Here is a 10,915-nt window from a genome sequence, read left to right on the forward strand (position 1 = left end):
CCCCGACAGGGAGCATGTGCATGTACAGTGGGGCTCCAGCTTCTCTTTGTGCCTGCGACAGGGAGTGGCCAAACTCCACAAGGAGATTGCCCACACATACAGGCCAGGGTGAGTCCAAAACTTCTGGCCTCTCTTAGTCAAAAGCAGCAATGTCAACAGCAGAATGTCCTGCCTTGCCCAGTCACACCAGGCTCCAACTGGAGCGATTAATCTAACATGTGGAAGGAGGAATGCAAGGGTCAGCAAGCAAGAGGGGCTGGTGGAAGAGCCTCCAGGAAGGAGTGGGGCTGCCTTTTTTTCAGTAGAACAACAGGCTGCAGGAAGCAAAAGATCAACCTGTCAGCTTGGCTCAGCCCAGCCATCAGTCTGTTACTTCACAAGCAGTGAAACACTTTGTGGTTTTGCTCCATTACCACCATTGCAGGGCCTTTCTGGAGAGCTTGCTTGCTTCTCGAAGCAACTTTGATGCAGGGTGAATACAATAAAAATGGGGGAGGGGTAGAAAACTCACCCCATGGGCATGCACAAGCACAGCAAACTCTTTCCTTGGCCTTTCATCTGCCTTAATAACATGCCTTCTGTGGCATCTATAGAAACCTGCTAATAGCAAAGAATATGAACTAAATGTGTATCTAACTTCTCCACATGTTAATGGCTGTGATGGAGCCTGGGGAGCACAAAGTGAGGACAGTTACCCGGCCAGACAGCAGCAAAGAGTCTCTGAGCATCTGCTGTGGTTAGCAAGTGGCCACACCGTTTAAGCAGCAAGGGCACCAGCTTGAGAGAGCTGGGGTAACTCCTGGCTCCCCCACCCTCACCCTACCTGTCCCATCTATTGCCAGCAAAATGGGGACATGAGACCTTCAGATCTCACTGTTAAGCTTTTTCTAGAATGGATTGATGAGTACTATGGAAGAGACCAAGGAGAGAGAGGTATTTTTTTCTTCTCCATCAGTACTCCACTGACCCTGAAGCCTCACTGCATATCTGCAGCAGGGAACTTCCTTGCTTCGCTAGAGCTCCATTAACGCAGCTTGCCATATGGACCACGACCACTGTGATTAGTGACCGAGTGTCATGAAAGCCACGTCCCATTGGCAGGGCAGGAGCCCAGCACAGGTCATTTCAGGAGCCTAAACTCAGCTCTGCTAATTAACACTGGGCACTGCACAGACAGCACACAGCAAGAGGAACCACACCGGCATCCAGCCGTGCTTCAGGTTCCTCCGTGGGAAGCCAACAGGAACAGGCCAAGGAAACGCCCTGTGGAATGAGATGGTCTCAGAAATACCATGGTAAGAGGCACTCGTCCTGACAGAGAGGCACCACACAGACTTCGGTCAGCAGAGCTGCTCTGTAGCTTGCCCCAGGGGTCTTCAGAAACTGCCCAGATCTGGAGCTGTGCTTTGGCCAGGCTACAGAGGCATCTTGGTGGTTTGTGGCATTTTGAGGATGGGGACTCCTACCACAGCACCGATATACACCCATCGATTTCCAGTGTTCCTCACTTGATGCACGAGGAGGGATCCGATCTGTGGCGCAGCTGGACAAAACAACACAAACTTGCCAGAAAAATCCACAGCCTCGTATGGGGTCCCGCCTGTGTGGGCACCTCTGATTTCAGTCTTAAGAGCATCCATGTGCTCCACTCACAGCTGAGGACCCCTAACACTTAGAGGACAGCACAGGAAAGCAAGCGCTCACCCAGAAGGGTCCCCGATGTGCACCCGCGGCCATCTCTGACCTGCACGCTCGGAGGTGCGAGACCCGCACCAGCGCCCCGGGGATGCGGCACAGGCCCTACGGGGCGGGAAGGAAACTTTCTCCGCATTTCCCCAAGGCGACCCCCCCATCCCCTGCACGCCCCCCGCTCTCAAGAGGGGCCAGGCCGCGGCACCGCGGTGCTCCTCGCCCTCCTCCCCCTCCCCTTCCCCGCTCGGGCCTTGCTCGGTGCCCCCGGCCGGGCCGCGGTTCCCGGGCCGAGGCCGCCCCCTGCCGGCCCCGCGGGGCGCTGCCGCCGCCTCCCCGCCCTCCGGCCACGGAGGGCTGTAGGGGACCGGGATGCTGCGGAAACGGAAGGTTCGCAGCAACTCCTTACGCTGTCGGTCCCGCTGTCAGCTTCTTCAAACGCAACGCTAACGTGAGCTAGCAGGCTCCCAGGAGCGGGCATCTCGCCAGCTTCCCAGCTTGAAAAGCACAGCCGGACACAAGGCAGGCCGGGATCCACAGATGCTGAACTACCATCGGAAAGTTCGTGCCTCACCTTGTTTGCATCCTGCATTTCCCTAATGAAGTAAAGCCGCTTGGATCTCACATGGACACAGAGAAGCTTCTGGCAGCTCCAAGGCTTTTCACCTGCCACCACCTTTTCATCTGCCACCACATGCCCCAGACCCTTCTAGGGGTCCTCTCCCACCTCTGAAACTGAAGCAGACTCTGCCTTCTGCACTGTTTTTGGAAGAGCCAATACACACAGAACAGAGCCCCAGACTGATCCCAAAGCAAAACTGGCTGCAGAACCAGTGGTCTCTGATGAGATCCGCACCTGGTGTATACAGGTTGCAGTGAGCAAGAGGGATGCTGTGCAGTAGTGGGGAAAAAAGGTCCCCCAAGAAAACAATCTTTCAGGAAGGCCCTTGACAGACAAGCTGAAGTACTAACATGCTTTCCAGAGCCTTGAGGACCCCTTTTGCACAGAGAGGATGAAGCAGAACTTCACAGCCAGGAGCAGACCCAGGAGTCCCGATCCCCTGAGATCCACACCATTTGCTCAGAGCAGGCACTGAGAGGCGAGGACTGTGCGCTTTTGCACTAATCCAGTGCCTGGAAGGGCTTAGCAGGTCTCCAGTTTATCACCAGGGCAGCAAACATTGAAGATTTGGTTTTCAGCTCAAAAACCTAAAAAAAAAAAAAAAAGCCCACCTAATTTGCGTAGCCAATATTGAGGCTTTCTTTTCTGAAAAGGTCCAAGGCAGCAATGCATATGCCCCGATCGGGAGCAAAGTCATCTCTGGAAGGCAACAGCAGCTCTGAAGCCTCTTGCCTTGCTGAGGTTTTCATTAACAGCTGCTGATCTGAACTCCTAGATGCAGCATTTGTCTCCTCAAAGCCTTGGCTTTGTCTGGGTGTTAGTGCCAGATGCAGAAGTTCTCCTGGGTCCAAGTGGGTCTGCTTTGCCCTCTGCGCACACCAGCCTCCCCACAGCATAGCATGTGACGGGATGGAAAAGCGCAGCCCCGAGGGGCAGCGTGCGGCCGGAGCGGCAGGCAGTCTCCCTGCAGAAGGGCAGCTTTAAGTTGGTGATGCTGGGGAGACATCAAAACAAGAAAATCAAACGGAAGATTATTCAGAGAATCATTTTAATGCCTGGAGGAAGAGAGTGGGCAGAGCAAAGCCAATGAAACTGGCAGGACTGAGTGAGTGGTTTGCAGGTTGGGGCTGTTTTCAGGAGGGCTTTGGCCAGATGTGACGAGATGCCCCGTGCCCCTCCACCTGACACCACTGCTTTCCTCTCAGCCCAGCCTGTGCTCTGCGTGGCACAAAGTGACAGACCCCAGGGGCAGCCTGAGCCCTGTGCTCCAACACCGACGCTGTGGCAGGTTCTCTCACCTACCCAGCCAGGAAAGTGGTTTCACAGAAACGGCAAAGGCCTTCCATCGAACAGCTGCATCTGCAGAGCAACATTTGGCACACTGAGGCAGGTTTTCTCTCTTCTACTGCCACTCCTGATGGGAATTGCGGGAATAAGCAGTGCTGATGGGAAAACAGAGCCTCTGGCATGGAGGGGGCAAAGATGTCTGACTGTTCTGCCACAGCCCTCTCACGTGGTAACCAGCCTTCTCCTCTGCAGACCCCTCTTCTCCCTCCTGGCCAGCTGCTCAGCTGGAAGGAGCAGCCTTGCCAGACTGGTGCTGTGAAGACGACATGAGAAAAAAAAAGTCTCCCATGAAAACTCACTCAGGAAGGCGCCTGGCAGACGATGTGATGTACCGACACATTCTGCAGAGCCAAGTGTTTATACTGAAGTGAACTCTGTACAGATATGCACTCTAGGCTGGGCAGAGATCAGGATCACAGCAAGGGTGTAAATAAGATCATGAATGTAGCACTGATTCCAGTTTACCCACTAACAACGCTCCCAGTTACTTAAGGAAACATTCCCAGGAACCATTCCCATTTGCTATCTAGCAATTCAGGCTGCGTTTTTCTCCTCTGTTGAACCAACGCTCCCGATAAAGCAAGGAACCTTCCAGCCACTGTCTTAATGCAAGGATACAGAAAAAAAATCCTCACCTTTCGCTGCCTGTTCCAACCAGACAGCAGGGCCAAATCAGGGATCCTGGGGAATCAGAACTGGATTCCTTCCTAGACCTTCTGTTAATGCCAGGAGAGGCACTCCACCCTCCACATGCAAAGGGGGTCCCTGACACGCACCCACATTCCACCAAAATGGGTGCATTTATAAGATCAGCTCCCTGTGGACATAAGATCAATCCTTGGAAGCAGTGTGATCACGGCAGGACAGCACTGCAGCTGGGTTGTTTAACCTCCATACAGCATACCCCAGATACTGCTTCACCCCTTCGGGTCAGGTCACAGTGGGGGACCTCTCCTCCCGGCTGCGCTGCACGATGCAGACACGCGCTGGGTGACTCACACAAGGGCACCCGGAGTCAGCAGCAGAGCCAGCTACAGCGCCTGTGAGCAAGTAACCTGGAGGGACCCCCAACGAAGCTGTGAAGCTCAGCTATTCCTGGGAACCAGTCACAACTTGCCTTGGTTTCAAGGCCTTCTCTTATCTTTTGCAGCAACTTGGGCTCATTGTGAAATCTTACCACTGGAGATGTTAACAGCTAAGATTTATGGCTTCTGTAGTTTCCCTTTAATAGCTTCAGCTGGGGAAGCGCTGGCGAAGGATGAAAGATGCTGGTACGGGATGGATGTCAGGAGAAGACTTCAAAGACTTCCAATACATTGAGTCGCGTTATGATACTCAGGATCCTTCTCTTACAACCATCCAACACTCTCAGGAGCCTCTCCCTCCTTAAGCACAGGCTTAACCATTTGGACCTACAGTCAAGCACCTGCGTCTCCTCTCTAGAGGCTCACAGGCAGGATTCCGCCCCAAGGAGCCCCTGTTCACTTGCTCCCAGCAAGTTTCTCATCACCTACAGCACATTTTGAGTGGTACCTTCCTCCTTACCCCAGACTTCCCTAAAACCTTCACGTTCCCAAAGATGCTATGAAATGCCGACTGGCTCAGACCAATGCAGTAACCACTGCAAAATCCAGCCTGCAGCAGGAAGTTTCATGGGAAAGAGCAGCAAATTCTGCTGTAATGACTTACAGAATAACTACCCATAGGGAAAGTTTCATCTGGAGGGGAAGGACAGAGCGAGTCTGAGAAGGGATTTTGCACACTAATAACTGTGGATTGCATTGCCCTGTGGGCTAGTCACACTGTGAGAAAGTTTGCTCGTGTGCATCTTTCACTGCCCACTAGTATGAAAGGATCCTAGACTAACTGAACTGGTCTGTCACACGTTGTGACTGCAGGGCAGGTAGCTGGGACCCGGGAAAAATCTCCATCCTGCAAGTGTGCAAAATTTCTTTCTTCAACAGATTAGCACAGAACCCACCCAATGATCAGAGCAGCATTATTCCACAGTCTTGCTATGGCAAATTTTACTTCATGGTTGATTCTGGTTCAAAGTCCAGAAACATTCTGAAAATAGTTAGAACCCCTTGAAAAAAAATCTCATGCTGAATACTTCGAACCTGTCAACCCCTCGCATGATGCCTGCAGTAAATGCGCGTGTGCTGTAGTGTATCTGATTCCTAGGCGAGTGGGTGCAGCAAGACAAAGAGCCAACCACTGCCTTAATAAAAACACAAACTACAGGAACTCCCAGTCCCCATAAGAAATATTGCCTGAGGAAATTAAAATTAAGAAGTAGCTGAAGCAGCATATGCCTGCCTACACCTTAAACCCACATATACAAGCAGGAGTTGTAATAACTCTCAGCATTCTCCTGCCCTGTGTCCCTGTGACCTTGCATGGTGTATCCTGGCTTCACATGCTCATTTGTCACAAGTAATGCCACCCTGCATGCAAACAGCATTTTATGCTGTCCTGGTCCCTGAATAACAAGAAAAGTACAAGCTTCATCATATGGGTCTGTTTCAAACATACCCAAAGCAGGAGCCCATGGATGTAGATCATCCCAGCCAGATCAAATGAAAAAATTCAGCTACAAGCCACAGAATCAGTATGAATGCTAACACAGCTTTGTTACACTGATGTAACTTCGTTCTCAGTGAACCAGCAAAGCAAATAAACAGAAGTCATTGTGACCAGAAGAGCTAATAGAAGCCAGTTTCCCTATGGCACATGCCCTTGTCCTCAAGCACTCCTCTCCGCTGCAGCAACCTCAGCTCTCCTCTTCACCCCACAGCCTGCTGACACGAGGCAGGGTGCAGCAGTGCCGTAACTCGTCTGGAGCTCTGCATGTGCTTAGGCCAGCTCTGCTGCCAGTGCCAATACAGCAGCTGAGCTCTGCCCTTCCTTGGATCTCACAGGGACATGACTGTCCAGGATACCTTCTTCTCCTTCAAGTTTCCTCACTGGTATCTACAGATGGAAAGCACTACTAAAATATTTTAATGGAAATCACTCCCTTTTTATGAAAGCAAAAAGCAGACAGCACAAAGGAAAACAGCTTGCTGAAAAGAGGCAAGAAATCAACCCAGGTCCCCCTGCATCAAGTCCAGGGAACTATTGTTAAGACCACAGTTCTTACACAATTTACTCTAGAAGAAATTCATCCCCAAAACAACCTCCAAAGATCCTACAGCTGCAGAGTAACAGCTTGACTTAGCTCACAGAGCCCAGTTCTACAGCTTTATGAGGCAGTAAATTGTTCAGGAAGAAGAAAGGGGTCTTTACCTTTTGCCTGGCATCCCACATAGCTGCAGGAGCATTCAGGAGTGTAAGTTCTCCTTGGAAAGCTGTTTACATAGCACGACAAGCACAGAGCAACTGGGCCTCTGGGAGAAGGCTGTAAGGTGGGGTTCATTGCTACCAGGCACTAAGCTGACTGCAGCTGTCTGCCTCGCCAGAAGGCTGCAAGTGGGCTGCTCTAAATTAAAACCAGGAGCCAGCCGCAGCCATGCTCCACATCCAGATTATAGCATCACACAGCAAAGGCTGCAGCAGGGGTATGGGACTAAAGGAGCAGTAAGAGCAGAAGCTGTCACAGACAGATGATACTTAATGCTGGGAACAAGTAGGGGCAGTCAAGACTGTTAGGTTTACATGCTGGGCAAAAGTCTGACCAACAAGATTCCCGTTTCTAGTTTGTCACTTACATTTTGAGAGAAGAAGAAAAGGTAAAAAGAACAGCTACCTGCGCCTGGGTTCTGCTCTCACTCTGACCACCAGGATCTCTTAAGATACTGACCAAAGATTTCTGAAAGCCACAGTCCTGTATTACTAATGGGCACATCAGAAGATAGGATTGGAACAGGACTCAAATGGGCACCAAAATAGAGAACCCACTCTACTGCCCAGCTCTGCCTTGCAGGCACCTCTCTCAGGTAACTAAGCTTCCTCTTTAGCACACCAGCAAACCTGCTGCCTTGGAGTGTTTTACTATTAACAGCAGCTTCTTCAGCTTCTTAGAATCAGCTTTTTAATCACACATCACTTATAACTTTGCCACATTCAACATCTAGAGCTCAACACTGGAAAAGGGTTCTCCTCTACCCTACATCCTTTGGTACATTCTACCAATGCATGGACAGAAAAGGTCATTTTAACCAGAATAAAAGAGGAGCCATATCACTTTAATCAGACTCTTTAAAATAAGAATTCCATGTGCAAACTGACAAAGTCATTCTCCTAGGTCCTGCCAAGCCCTTTGCCGTAGGCAAAGGAGCTGAGACATCCCTTAGCATCAATTTTGTTTGTTTATAAAGTTCACGTTTGATCTTTGTTTAGCAACTGTTTTCATCTCTCTGTCCAGTGGTAAGAACACAGCAGTTCTTCTCTTGAGTCAAAGAATCATGAGTTCTCTTTTTCTGGCTCTGGAAACCATCCAGCATCAGCTCTGAGCGCTCACAAGAAGTTTAGCAAGACCAAGTGCTGAGAGAAAGACCACGTACCTCCACGTACCTGCAGAGAGAAAGACCACGTACCTCCAGACCTTTCATTTTTCTCTCACAAAGTTAAAAGACGGGCAGCTGTTTAAGTCATCTTAAGTTTATTATGTTTCAGAAGTTATTTATCGTGACAAATGTATTACTTTCCCTGATCTCTGGTTAATTTTGAACACAGCAGTCACGACCCCAAGTTGCTCAGCCACGACACACTTGTGGTAATCTCAGCAAAATACTAACCCAGGCTAAAGAGCTTTGTTACTGCCAGTGTTGCTGCACTTTTTTTCTCATTAAACTGCATTAAGTCTCACACTATACCTACTGAGTACAGTAGACCACCACAAAACCAAGCATTTGGATGCGAGCTATTCACCAGTTCCAGGTGAATCTTGCTGTTGCAAAGAAAATTCACCGGAGTAAAGCCCTAGAGCAGCACTTCCCAAAGACTTGCGATTAAAATGTCTGTCGGCTTCTCACAGACCATTCACCTTTCGTTAACACTATCCCCTGCTTCATGTAGGCCATAAAAAAATCTCTCATTGGCATCATGCACCACCTGCGATTCACAGAGAGGAGTTTAGGAACCACTACAGTTAAACATATTCTTGATTAATGAGTCACTACATCCACCCTTTCTCCTGGAGACTTTGAGACAGCAAAAATGTTTAGACATTCAGCTCATACTTAGCTTTCATTGTAATGGGTGTCCAAAAGCCTTCAGGCAACCACGTCAAATGAGTTCCTTTTCTATCCCACTGAATACAAAGGTTTGTCCACTTTTCTTTTTCCTTCCATAAAAATCTCAACTGCACTCTGACAAATTGAATTATTCCTACACCAGCACGTAGTTAGAGATACTAGCAGGCTCTCCTTGGCCTTTTAGCTACTGTATTTTGCTGCTGTTTATAAGAAAACTGATTTGAGGAAGTAATTTGAGAACTGTTTGTGGATTTTCCACACCTAATTAGTATTACTGAAACTTTTGGAAAATAGTGTTTTAGCCTCTTTGCAATAAAAAAATTGAGTTTGAATAAAGTGTGCTCATTGCTAAAGGAATGAACCAAGACAAATCAGATCTTCTGAAATGCGAGCAACACACCTGCATAAAATATGGAGCTACACTAACAAAATGAGGAAATCATACAGCCATTCATGTTGGAAAAAATGCTAGCTTATTTCTAGGAACTTCAGTGAAACATCACAAAAATAAGGTGATGAGCATCTAAAACAGTATTTCCATACAAGATGCCAATACTTCAAGGCCAATGCCATTAAAAAAAACTTAAGATGAACCAGCACTTAACATCTCCAGATCTTCCTGTGGCTTGGTTGCCCAGAGAAGTTGTGGATACCCCATCCCTGGAGGTGTTCAAGGCCAGGTTGGATGGCGCTTTGGCCAACCTGATCTAGTGGGTGGTGTCCCTGCCTAAGGCAGGGGGGTTGGAACTGGATGATCTTTGAGGTCCCTTCCAACCCAAGCCATTTTGTGATTAAGTTCAGTCAAAATAGGCCAGAGTACAAACAAGAATACTCAAATATAACTGGGGTCTAGCTAAAGCCTGTCGGTGTTGGGAGAGGCGGCACAGGAGAGGAAGAGGAGTGACAAAGCACAATAGTCACTGCAGTTCAGATTCCACTGGTCTCAGTCCTTCCAACTGAGCCGAACAGATACTGACTATTTTCACAATTACTACATACCACTATTTAGGTGGTTGAAATCTACACCACTGCAGTTCATTGCAAGAGATCTCCAGACTAATTCTCCTAGGGAACACAGTAATATTTTTGGAGAGATAAGCCAGAGCTATGAAACCTAGATTTACATCAAGTTCATAATTATTTGGATGAGAGAACAGGGAGAATGCAGTGGTCAGAAATAGACATGAAACGTTCAGCCTCACCTAGCTCCCCTCAAGTTCTCTCCATTGCTCACAGTCAGCTTTCACTGAAGCCAAAATCCATCCGTTTCTTGCTAGGACATCCAGTAAGAACCTGGGCACCATACTGAGCACCTGAAATGCCTTAAAACAACATCTAGCAAAAAATAGAAAGGTTATCAGCTAGATGAAAGCAGCACTTGCAGCAAATTTTAATTATACAAAATATTTATCCTAGGACTATTGTTTTTGCTCTTCAGGACAAACACCATTTTCGTAGCTTCACACCATTCCCTTTCTGTATGCTCTTCACACAAAGAGCGCGTTATCTTACTTTATGGTCCGCACAGTTGCATTTCGTGGAACTATGCGACCAAACTAAAGGTAACTGGAAATCTCATTGCAAAACCCAGCTCTGATCACAGACCTCATGGTCAGTAAAATAATACAGGGATACAAGCATGTAATCCTACCAAGGGTTTAATTGTTGGATTTCCTACTCCTTCAGGTACAGCCATTGCTTTCCTGCACACGCTTGAACCCAGATGATAGCATCCCAGATTACAGGCTCCAGGAACGTCTTCTGGATTCCACACATTTCCTTTCAAAAACAAAATGAGACCCAAGATGCACCTCAAACACTCACAAGACAGACAAGAGATTGACATGATAACACTTAGGAAGTTTTCTTCAAAACTTCCACTAGCAGCTGGTGGTCTCTGCCCTGAAGACCTAATACCTACTTACACTCAGATTAAAAGCAGGGGTGTATGGTGTTTACCACAACTAGTTTAGACATACTTGCAAGCAAAAGACAGTAAGGAGCCAGGGCTGAAACTCAGAATAAGAGGACCAAAATCTATAAACCGAGATTTCTGTAG

This window comes from Anser brachyrhynchus (genome assembly GCF_964034855.1).
Source record: "Anser brachyrhynchus genome assembly, chromosome: 24".
In the NCBI taxonomy this organism is placed as follows: domain Eukaryota; kingdom Metazoa; phylum Chordata; class Aves; order Anseriformes; family Anatidae; genus Anser; species Anser brachyrhynchus.